Genomic DNA, 12,918 nt, shown 5'->3' with positions numbered 1-12,918 from the left:
GTTATGTTGTTTAGTCCTTGCCACAACCGCCGAGAGTCTATAACGCTTGGTCTGATATTCTCTCTTGGCATCTCGGGTGGCTTTGCAGAGGTCGTACCTGGATTTCTTGTATAGGTCAGGCTAGTCTGACTTGAACGACTGAGACCTGTCCTTCAGTAGGCAGTCAATCTCCCAATTGAGCCATGGTTTTCGGTTTAGGGAACGTACATACTACCTTTTTTGGCACGCAGTCGTCTACAAACTTGCTGATGACAGTGGTGGCATACGCATTTAGGTTGGTCACTGAGTTCTTAAATATGGACCAGCATGAATCGAACTATAGGTCACCCTTACGCAGAAACCCTAAATTAAACCCACATCCGGGAGTTCAGGGGGTGAAAGAGGCGGCGTTTTGGCCTTTGCCTCCCTGGTAGCCCGGAGACGGATCCTGTTAATGTGGAGGGACTGGAAGCCCCCGGAGTGTGGAGACCCGGGTCAGTGACATGGCTGGGTTCCTCAGGCTGGAGAAAATAAAGTTTGCCTGAAGAGGATCAGTGTTAGGGTTCACCCGGAGGGGCAGTCATTCATCGACTTTCTCGGGGAAAATTAAAATGTCGGCAGTAGCAGCTTTGCAAGGGTTGTTGTGTTTGTTTTTTGTTATTCTCGATGGTCTGTGAATACAGAGCCGCTCGGGGAATGATCGATTTTTGCACTATGTTAATGTTTAATGCCTATTGGTCTTTTTCTGTTTTTGTTCGAAAATTTTACAAATACTTCAATAAAAACATTTAAAAAAAAAAAAAATTAAACCCACATATTTCTAATATTTACCAATACGACGCTAAATCCCTTAAAACTCCCCTTGTTTTCCTGACAGCGTGGGGAAAGCTGCAGCATGGAGGGAATTTGGGAAGTTCGTGCAAGCCCAGCTTTATGCGGGAAGGTGAATGGAACAAACAAACAAACAAAGAACAAAGAAATGTACAGCACAGGAACAGGCCCTTCGGCCCTCCAAGCCCGTGCCGACCATGCTGCCCGACTAAACTACAATCTTCTACACTTCCTGGGTCCATATCCCTCTATTCCCATCCTATTCATGTATTTGTCAAGATGCCCCTTAAATGTCACTATCGTCCCTGCTTCCACCACCTCCTCCGGTAGCGAGTTCCAGGCACCCACTACCCTCTGCGTAAAAAACTTGCCTCGTACATCTACTCTAAACCTTGCCCCTCTCACCTTAAACCTATGCCCCCTAGTAATTGACCCCTCTACCCTGGGGAAAAGCCTCTGACTATCCACTCTGTCTATGCCCCTCATAATTTTGTATACCTCTATCAGGTCGCCCCTCAACCTCCTTCGTTCCAGTGAGAACAAACCGAGTTTATTCAACCGCTCCTCATAGCTAATGCCCTCCAAACCAGGCAACATTCTGGTAAATCTCTTCTGCACCCTCTCTAAAGCCTCCACATCCTTCTGGTAGTGAACACTATACTCCAAGTGTGGCCTAACTAAGGTTCTATACAGCTGCAACATGACTTGCCAATTCTTATACTCAATGCCCCGGCCAATGAAGGCAAGCATGCCGTATGCCTTCTTGACTACCTTCTCCACCTGTGTTGCCCCTTTCAATGACCTGTGGACCTGTACTCCTAGATCTCTTTGACTTTCAATACTCTTGAGGGTTCTACCATTCATTGTATATTCCCTACCTGCATTAGACCTTCCAAAATGCATTACCTCACATTTGTCCGGATTAAACTCCATTTGCCATCTCTCCGCCCAAGTCTCCAGACAATCTAAATCCTGCTGTATCCTCCGACAGTCCTCATCGCTATCCGCAATTCCACCAACCTTTGTGTCGTCTGCAAACTTACTAATCAGACCAGTTACATTTTCCTCCAAATCATTTATATATACTACAAAGAGCAAAGGTCCCAGCACTAATCCCTGTGGAACACCACTGGTCACAGCCCTCCAATTAGAAAAACATCCCTCCATTGCTACTCTCTGCCTTCTATGGCCTAGCCAGTTCTGTATCCACCTTGCCAGCTCACCCCTGATCCCGTGTGACTTCACCTTTTGTACTAGTCTACCATGAGGGACCTTGTCAAAGGCCTTACTGAAGTCCACATAGACAACATCTACTGCCCTACCTGCATCAATCATCTTCGTGACCTCCTCGAAAAACTCTATCAAGTTAGTGAGACACGACCTCCCCTTCACAAAACCGTGCTGCCTCTCACTAATACGTCCATTTGCTTCCAAATGGGAGTAGATCCTGTCTCGAAGAATTCTCTCCAATAATTTCCCTACCACTGAAGTAAGGCTCACTGGCCTGTAGTTCCTGGGATTATCTTTGCTACCCTTCTTAAACAGAGGAACAATATTGGCTATTCTCCAGTCCTCCGGGACATCCCCTGAAGACAGCGAGGATCCAAAGATTTCTGTCAAGGCCTCAGCAATTTCCTCTCCAGCCTCCTTCAGTATTCTGGGGTAGATCCCATCAGGCCCTGGGGACTTATCTACCTTAATATTTTTTAAGACACCCAACACCTCGTCTTTTTGGATCACAATGTGACCCAGGCTATCTACACCCCCTTCTCCAGACTCAACATCTACCAATTCCTTCTCTTTGGTGAATACTGATGCAAAGTATTCATTTAGTACCTCGCCCATTTCCTCTGGCTCCACACATAGATTCCCTTGCCTATCCTTCAGTGGGCCAACCCTTTCCCTGGCTACCCTCTTGCTTTTTATGTACGTGTAAAAAGCTTTGGGATTTTCCTTAACCCTATTTGCCAATGACTTTTCGTGACCCCTTCTAGCCCTCCTGACTCCTTGCTTAAGTTCCTTCCTACTTTCCTTATATTCCACGCAGGCTTCGTCTGTTCCCAGCCTTTTAGCCCTGACAAATGCCTCCTTTTTCTTTTTGACGAGGCCTACAATATCACTCGTCATCCAAGGTTCCCGAAAATTGCCGTATTTACCTTTCTTCCTCACAGGAACATGCCGGTCCTGTATTCCTTTCAACTGCCACTTGAAAGCCTCCCACATGTCAGATGTTGATTTGCCCTCAAACATCCGCCCCCAATCTATGTTCTTCAGTTCCCGCCTAATATTGTTATAATTAGCCTTCCCCCAATTTAGCACATTCATCCTCGGACCACTCTTATCCTTGTCCACCAGTACTTTAAAACTTACTGAATTGTGGTCACTGTTACCGAAATGCTCCCGTACTGAAACATCTACCACCTGGCCGGGCTCATTCCCCAATACCAGGTCCAGTACCGCCCCTTCCCTAGTTGGACTGTCTACATATTGTTTTAAGAAGCTCTCCTGGATGCTCCTTACAAACTCCGCCCCGTCTAAGCCCCTGGCACTAAGTGAGTCCCAGTCAATATTGGGGAAGTTGAAGTCGCCCATCACCACAACCCTGTTGTTTTTACTCTTTTCCAAAATCTGTCTACCTATCTGCTCCTCTATCTCCCGCTGGCTGTTGGGAGGCCTGTAGTATACCCCCAACATTGTGACTGCACCTTTATTATTCCTGATCTCTACCCATATAGCCTCACTGCCCTCTGAGGTGTCCTCTCGCAGTACAGCTGTGATATTCTCCCGAACAAGTAGCGCAACTCCGCCTCCCCTTTTACATCCCCCTCTATCCCGCCTGAAACATCTAAATCCTGGAACGTTTAGCTACCAATCCTGCCCTTCCCTCAACCAGGTCTCTGTAATGGCAACAACATCATAGTTCCAAGTACTAATCCAAGCTCTAAGTTCATCTGCCTTACCCGTAATGCTCCTTGCATTAAAACATATGCACTTCAGGCCACCAGACCCGCTGTGTTCAGCAACTTCTCCCCGTCTGCTCTGCCTCAGAGCCACACTGTCCCTATTCCCTAGTTCTCCCTCAATGCTCTCACCTTCTGACCTATTGCTCCCGTGCCCACCCCCCTGCCATACTAGTTTAAACCCTCCCGTGTGACACTAGCAAACCTCGCGGCCAGGAACGTTGACCTTTATTCCAAAGGAATGGAGAATAAAAATAGGGAAATAATTTCATTGACGAGGGAAACTCAAAGTTAAAAAGGCAGAGTTAAAAAGTGATGCTGGTGATAATAATAATCACTTATTGTCACAAGTCGGCTTCAATGAAGTTACTGTGGAAAGCCCCCAGTCGCCACATTCCGGCGAATATTCGGGGAGGCTGGTTTGGGAATTGAACCCGCGCTGCTGGCCTTGTTCTGCATTAAAGCCAGCTGTTTAGCCCGCTGTGCTAAACCAACTGGTGCCAGATTGTGAGAAGCCAGAGGTCCAAGAAAGAGAGGCCAAGTCCAGTTCAGGAGAATTCAAGGGAAAAGCCAATACAGGGTGAGATCCGGCTGTTCATGCCAGCGGGATCTTCCTGTCCTTCCAATGATGCACCCTCGCCGTAGGTTTCCTGGTGGCAGGGGGGCGATTCAGTGGAAATTGACAGTGGCATGACCAGAATATCCCACTAGCGACCAATGGTGGGGCCATCTCCCATCGAGAAACACGTCCCAGGCCACAGAATCTCTCCCAAAGTGCTCTGCATTGAAACGACAGCTGCAGAAACCAGATTTAATGTGGGAAAGCATACTTCAGAGGTAAATCAAAGGTTTGGTGCCATCTTAATACAGTTTGGAAATCGCTAGTTACAGCAGTTGTGAAGAGTTTGTGTAAGAGCCAAGACAAAAATAATTCTGAAGGGGGAGGTCTAAAACCTGGAAGTGAATCATGGATGGAAGCAGCGGAGCAAAAGCATTCTTTAAAATAAGATTGGAAAGTGGATGCCCAAATTCATTGAGAGAAGTTGGCTCATGGAGTGAGAATCATCAGGGGAGCAATCCACTGAAATTCACTCTGGTTCAGAGTGGAGTGTGCCTGACCACAGTCCCCCAGTGTGTTTAAAGGGACTTTGTTTAGTGAGTCCATTGTAACCTTTGTTAACCTTAAAATCTGTGTATATTCATGAAGATAAATGGGAGCAAAGGAATATTGTACTCTAATCAATCGTCTCATGTATAATAAAAAAATGTCATGTGTTTAAAATCTAATTCGCAGTCATGTGACTCTGTTCCTCGAATGTTTACTGAAAAAAATAAGCAGCGGAATTCTCCATCTGTGGGATCCTCTGCTCCACCGGCAGTGCACCCATGCTCGCGAGTTTCCTGGGGGCATGTCGCAATGGAAAACCCCATTGGCCAGCTGTGGGGATGGAGAATCCCGCTGCCAGTGGGGGCGAGCCACACTGGAAAGCGCAGCTGGCGGATCGGAGAATGCCGCCCAAAATCTATTGAGCCAGAGTTTCTGGGATCTTCCTGTCCAGTGATAACACTAACTGGGATCATAACAAGTCTTTCTCCAGTTAAACAATATTCAGGTCCTTTATTTGTCCTACCAAAGTGGATAAATTCACATTTTCATACCTTATATTCCATCTGCCAAGTTTTTGCCTGAACCTGTCTTTCTCGCTCTGTAGACTCTTGTGTCATCCTCACCACTCGTCTTCCCACCTATCTTTGTGTCATCCGTAAACTTGGTAATAGTACATTCACTTCCCTTGTCCAAGATGGGGCGGGCGGTGGTGTAGTGGCATTGCGACTGGTGAGCCAGAGTAATGCTCCGGGGTCCCAGGTTCAAATCCCACTCCTGCAGATGGTGAAATTTGAATTCAATAAAAATAAATCTGGAATTAAAGGTTGATCATGAAACCATTAGTTCACTAACATCCTTTGGAAAGGAAATCGCCCATCAGCTGCCTACATGTGGGCAAGGGATGGGTGGGGTGGCACAGCCTGCAAATCCCATGAACGAATGAAAAAGCATTTTTTCAGTCATTAATAAAAATTGTATGTAATTGTGCACCAGCATTGCACCCTGTGGGACTCCACTAGCTAGAGGTTGCCATCCGGAAAATTATCCCAATTCTCTGGCATCTATTAGTCATTCCTCTGTCCATTCTACCCCCAACACCATGGGCTCTTATCTTACTAAGATGTACCTTATTGAACATTCTTTGGATATCCAAGTATATTCCATCTACCGGTTCCCCTTTATCTAGCCTGCTCGTTACCACCCCAAAGAATTCTATTAAATTTATCAGGCATGCTTTCCACTTCATGAAGCCATGCTGATATATTGTGTATATCTAAATGCTCTGCTCTTACATCCTTTATGATGGACTCTAATATTTTCCCAATGACAGATGTTAAGCTAACTGGCCTGTAGTTACCTTTCTTTTTGTCTCCACCCATTTTTGAATTAACGATGTTACATTGGCAGTTTTCCAATCCTGTGGGGCTTTTCCACAATTTAAGAATTCTTGGAAGATTATTACCAGTGCATCCACTATCTCCGCAGCCAATTCCTTTACTATCCAAGGATGCAGCACATCACGGTCAGGGGACTCACTGCCTTTTGTCGCTTCAGGTTCCGTGGTTCAGTCCCACCATTTATTCAACAACGTCTAGCACAGACTAGGCAGCGGTAGGTACAGATTACCCATTGGCAGGTGCAACTACAGATTAGATAACATTGTTCCCATGGTACCAGAAACATAGCCTCAGAATAGAATAGAACATTACAGCGCAGTACAGGCCCTTCGGCCCTCGATGTTGCGCCGACCTGTGAAACCACTCTAAAGCCCATCTACACTATTCCCTTATCGTCCATATGTCTATCCAATGACCATTTGAATGCCCTTAGTGTTGGCGAGTCCACTACTGTTGCAGGCAGGGCATTCCACACCCTTACTACTCTCTGAGTAAAGAACCTACCTCTGACATCTGTCTTATATCTATCTCCCCTCAATTTAAAGCTATGTCCCCTCGTGCTAGCCATCACCATCCGAGGAAAAAGGCTCTCACTGTCCACCCTACCCAATCCTCATTTCTATTGTATCCTGGAACCTGTCCATCCCACCCACTAGAACCCCCCAAAACTATTCTTTCTTATAGGGGCAGGTTTAGCACAGTGGGCTTGTAACTGGCTTGTAATGCAGAACAAGGCCAGCAGCGCGGGTTCAATTCCCGTACCAGCCTCCCCGAACAGGCGCCGGAATGTGGCGACTAGGGGCTTTTCACATTAACTTCATTGAAGCCTACTTGTGACAATAAGCTTCTATTATTCCCGATCCTTCTTGTTCCTGTCTTGGTCTTGCTGATGATCACCCTCCCTCTAACTCTATCACTGTCTTCATAACAGAGGAGCTATAAAAACAAAGCAAATCTCCAGGTCAGTAGTCCTCGACTTCAGTGAACACACCCCTTTCACACTTGATAACTGTGCTCTCTTCCTGGATATATCGCACATTTATCAACCCCATCACACACTTGTCCAGCTCCTGATATTCCCATCATCCCAGCTGCTCACACACACTGATATTCCCATCATCCCAGCTGCTCTCACACACTGATATTCCCATCACCCCAGCTGCTCACACTGACTGATATTCCCATCATCCCAGCTGCTCACACTGACTGATATTCCTATCATCCCAGCTGCTCACACACACTGATATTCCCATCACCCCAGCTGCTCACACACTCACTGATATTCCCATCATCCCAGCTGCTCTCACACTGACTGATATTCCCATCACCCCAGCTGCTCACACACACTGATATTCCCATCATCCCAGCTGCTCACACACACTGATATTCCCATCATCCCAGCTGCTCACACACACTGATATTCCCATCACCCCAGCTGCTCACACACTGATATTCCCATCACCCCAGCTGCTCACACTGACTGATATTCCCATCTTCCCAGCTGCTCACACACACTGATATTCCCATCATCCCAGCTGCTCACACACACACTGATATTCCCATCATCCCAGCTGCTCACACACTGACTGATATTCCCATCATCCCAGCTGCTCACACACACTGATATTCCCATCACCCCAGCTGCTCACACTGACTGATATTCCCATCATCCCAGCTGCTCAAACACTGACTGATATTCCCATCATCCCAGCTGCTCACACACTGACTGATATTCCCATCATCCCAGCTGCTCACACACACTGATATTCCCATCATCCCAGCTGCTCACACACTGACTGATATTCCCATCATCCCAGCTGCTCACACACACTGATATTCCCATCATCCCAGCTGCTCAAACACTGACTGATATTCCCATCATCCCAGCTGCTCACACACTGACTGATATTCCCATCACCCCAGCTGCTCACACTGACTGATATTCCCATCATCCCAGCTGCTCAAACACTGACTGATATTCCCATCACCCCAGCTGCTCACACTGACTGATATTCCCATCATCCCAGCTGCTCAAACACTGACTGATATTCCCATCATCCCAGCTGCTCACACACTGATATTCCCATCACCCCAGCTGCTCACACACTGATATTCCCATCATCCCAGCTGCTCACACACTGATATTCCCATCATCCCAGCTGCTCACACGCTGACTGATATTCCCATCATCCCAGCTGCTCACACACACTGATATTCCCATCATCCCAGCTGCTCACACACTGACTGATATTCCCATCATCCCAGCTGCTCACTGACTGATATTCCCATCATCCCCGCTGCTCACACACACTGATATTCCCATCACCCCAGCTGCTCACACACTGATATTCCCATCATCCCCGCTGCTCACACACTGATATTCCCATCATCCCAGCTGCTCACGGCAGTAACTGCAGAGCTACAATTGTGTGGAATGTGAAGCACAACTTCCATTGGCACAGAGCCCATCACTAAAACCAGTTTGTTATTGGTAAAGGCGATCTCTGCAGCCAATCAGAGAACTAACTCAGAAGGGGGATAGAAGTTCTCTGCTCATCTATTCTCAACTAAATCATTCAACATTTAATCACTTTTCCTTCTCTCCACAGATTCGGACATCTGGCAGCGAACTCCAAGATCTTATCAATTGTGCAAAATTACCAAATGTACCGATTGTCATCTCATCTCACTTCCGTGTTGAAACCCTCGACTGGGAAAGGTGCCGACCAGAGAGTGGAATATTGTTTAATCAGAATGAAGCATCCAATCTCTCACTGAAACAATCATTCATAGAATGGTTCCAGAACAGAAGGAAGCCATTCAGCCCATGATATCTGTGCTAGCTTTCTGCAGGGGTAGTTTACCCAGTTCGACTCCCCTGCCCTTTCTTCAAACACCTGCATATTCCTCCTATTCAGAAAGTTCGCTGTGAAAACATTATTCCTCCTTCCTCCATTGCTTCTTTTGCCAATTACCTCGAATCTGTGCCCTCTGCTTCTCAACCCTCTGCCAATGAGAGCACTTTCTCCCAATCTACTCTCCAAACCCACAGGATTTTTAACACTTCTTTCAAATCTCCTCTCAATCTTCTCATCGCAATGAATCCATCTTTCCCAATTCCCAGGAGAACACAGTTACTGAGTCAAAACATCAGTGGAAATGCCACAGCTGCCAGCAGGCCTGACTGTATCAGTAGAGAGACAGAATCAGATTAACATTTCAGTTTAGTGACTTTTCACCTGAATCGTTATTGGTTCACTTGGACCCCAGTTTATTTATTGGGGGATAAATCAAAGTTACGGTTATTGCTGTAAAAAGAGACGTATTTCCATCTTACATAGAGCCTGCTCCACCATTCATTATGATCATGGCTGATTATATAACTCAATCGCCTACTCCCACCTTCCCCCCCTGTAGTTATTACCTCACCACTATTCTTAGAATTCCCCCTATACCAAAAAAGGGGTCAATTTATTCTAAATGGTGAGCAGGGATTCTCACTCCCCGACTCCCACGCAGACTTTGGCGGGTGCTATTCGGGTCAAACTAGTGTTTCAAGTTATCCCCCGGTATTACCCGTACCTTCGTCGAAGAATTTTAATTACTGACCACTTAGTAACTTACACACGGGTCCAGCTTGCTAAGTGAAGTAAAGTAAACTTTTAAAAGAGGATAATAATAACCACTCTTTCAGGTTATCAATTTGAACTTAACTTTATTTTCAAGTTAAAAGAGAATAACTACTTTTACAGAAAGGTAGAAAGATCTTTTCTTGTTCAGACCAGTTGCAGACTTTCAAGTCTCTCTTGACAATCAGTTTTCTTTAACTTTTGGTCTTCTGCTGAGTTCTCTGGGCTGCTCGGTCTGTCGATGTTCCTTGTCCCATCACCAAGGAAGATTCGCTCTGCTCATTTCCCCCAGTTTTTATAGCCATTTGGGGCCCCTTAACCTCTGCACCTGGCACCCTTCAGTCTGCCTGCTTGACGGTTCGAAGGCTAAGTTTTAGCAGGTTAGAAGCGTGGCACTGCTTCAACAGCCACAGCGCAGCTTCACCCTCACCAGCTCGCCATCCTTGACTGGGCTTTTCTCGCTTTGCTCGACATGTCATAAATTTGTCTGTGCCTTAGTTCGCACTCTTTAGGTTTTATGTCTTTTTCAATGAGTTTTCTCCGATTCGACTCGGGTCATCGTCAGGTTAAGCTAATGTCATGTTCGGGTTATCCCCCCTGAGTCTAACTTTATCTGTTTTGGCCATCTTCCAAAGGGTTTTAACTTCAAATGTGATGTACGTTATAATGTAACCTTGTCACCTTCTAGTTTTCTTAATTTGTAAATCAGTTGTTTCACTTTATTACCAGTGTCCGCAACTTTTCACACTTAACAGTTGTTCCTCATCTTATACTTTAGATTCTGGCTGCTTTTCCTAATTGTTCAATAAAATAATTCATTACTTAAAGATTTGTGAAATACTGTTCCCTTTCATATAACTTTAAGAGTTTTTAAGTCAATCAAATGTCTTTTCTAATTTGTGAATTAAAATGAAGCTCCTATCTGTTTTCACCCCTGCCTGTGAAGTTGTCTGCACTGAAAACAGGCTGCTGTTAACCCCTCGTGGGACTTCTCCCTTTCATTTAAAAGCCTCCGGCATTCTCAGCCTTACTTTCACGTTTCAAATGTCATATTCTTCCGAGTTCTCACAGCCCCCCCCCCCCCCCCCCCCCATATCCTATGATCTCTTTTTCCGCAAGAGCTACATCCAATTCTGAAAAGAATAAAAGAGTTTGGCCTCAACTGTTTTTGTGAGAGTGAATTCACAAGATTACCCTGGTTCATGACCCCGCCTTGACCGATGAGCGTTGACCTGTCTGGTTTGAACAGAAAAGCAAAACACCACAGATGCTGGAAACATTTTTAAAAAACAGAAAAGACTGGAAAATCCAGCTCGCCTGACAGCATCTGTGCAGAGAGAAACAGTGTTAACGTGTGGAATTCTCCCATGCCCCCACCGATGCGATCAAGTGTAGGCCATGATAAATTGCCCTTAGTGTCCAAAATTGTCCTTAGTGTTGGGTGGGGTTACTGGGTTGTGGGGATCGGGTGGAGGTGTTGGCCTTGGATAGGGTGCTCTTTCCAAGAGCTGGTGCAGACCCGATGGGCCGAATGGCCTCCTTCTGCACTGTAAATTCTATGATCCATGATAAACCTGAAGTTCCTTACAAAGTGAAAATCTGAAAAAGGTGTTTGGGGCCTTGGGCAGTGAGGTGGGTGGAGATAAAGGGGTAATTGCATGGGAAGGCGATGAGGACTTGGGGGTGATCTGGAAAGTGAAGCAAGGCGTCATGGGGGGAATGCTCCTGTGGAAGGCTGTTGTGGAGCGGGGGGAGCTGTGTCGATGGTGAGGGGGTGGGTTTCGTGGTAAGCATCATGCTGGAGTTGACAGGATTGGTGGAGGATGATTATTTGAATACAGAGGCTGGTGGCGTGATAGGTGAGTACATGCGAGACCCCTATTATGGGTCTGGGAGAAAGGGGATGTTGTGAGAGTAGAGGACCAGGAGATGTGTCAGACACGGTTGAGAACGCCGTCAACCACAATTGGGGGAATCTTTAGTTCAGGATGAAGGAAGGCCTGTCAGTTTCACCATTTTGGAAGGTAGCATCATTAGAACAGATGGGACGGAGGCAGAGAAACCTGGAGAATGGGATGGAGTTCTTACTGGAAGCAGTGTGTGAGGAACTATAGACAAGACAGATGTGAGCCAGTGGACTTGTAATGAATATAAAATTGATTGCATTCCTCGCTCTTTTTATCCCTGAAGAACAGTGACATGGAATTGAAATATTAACCTTTTTATGCTCTTATCAGAGATGCTGCCAGAGCTGCTGAGATTTTTCCAGCATTTTCTGTTTTTACTTGGCATTCAAATGTCCTCTGGAGCATCTCTACCAATCAGAGTGCTCTTGCCAACCAATCAGCACACTCTTCTCATGAAGTTGTTCCTTTTATATTTGGTTTCCTTGTCCTGATAAGTGCAAGAAGGGAAGCTTTGACAGCATGTTTCTTTTTTCAGCAATGCTCAAGTTCTGAACTATCAAGTTACGAAATGTAATGATTGATATAAACGTTAAACATTGTGACATACTTATGTAATGATAATAAATCTCATTTTAAATTAAAATACTGCATTCATCACTGAGCTGTGTTTATTGCTGAGAATATTTTGAGGGTATTTTTCCTGTGCTCGGAGCAAGGGACAGCATTCACTGGGAGGGAATCCCAGGCTGGATTGGGTGGAAACTTGCAGATATCTGTCCACGATTCCTGAAGGTGTGAAGTCTGGGACTGCCGTTTGCTGCAGACCCTGCTTTGTGTGGTCACATATTGAATATCTGACGGACTGTCTCATTCTCCAACATTGTTGTGATACAAGAGGTTTTACCACAATCGCATCTGAGATTTACCACCTTCAGTCTTTCTTGCCTCCTATTTGTTAATTTTATACAGTCCCACTCGGCTACTTTCTGCCCAGACCCTTTCTATTGGTTTTCTGAAGTATTCCTCCAGTATCGTTTTGAATCCAGGAGTGTGGATGACTGCTTGTGACAAAGCATTCCATATCCCACCTGCTTCAAGAAGACCACC

The sequence above is a fragment of the Scyliorhinus torazame genome, chromosome 3, assembly GCF_047496885.1.
Source record: "Scyliorhinus torazame isolate Kashiwa2021f chromosome 3, sScyTor2.1, whole genome shotgun sequence".
NCBI lineage: Eukaryota > Metazoa > Chordata > Chondrichthyes > Carcharhiniformes > Scyliorhinidae > Scyliorhinus > Scyliorhinus torazame.
Note: the sequence above shows the minus strand (reverse complement) of the source record.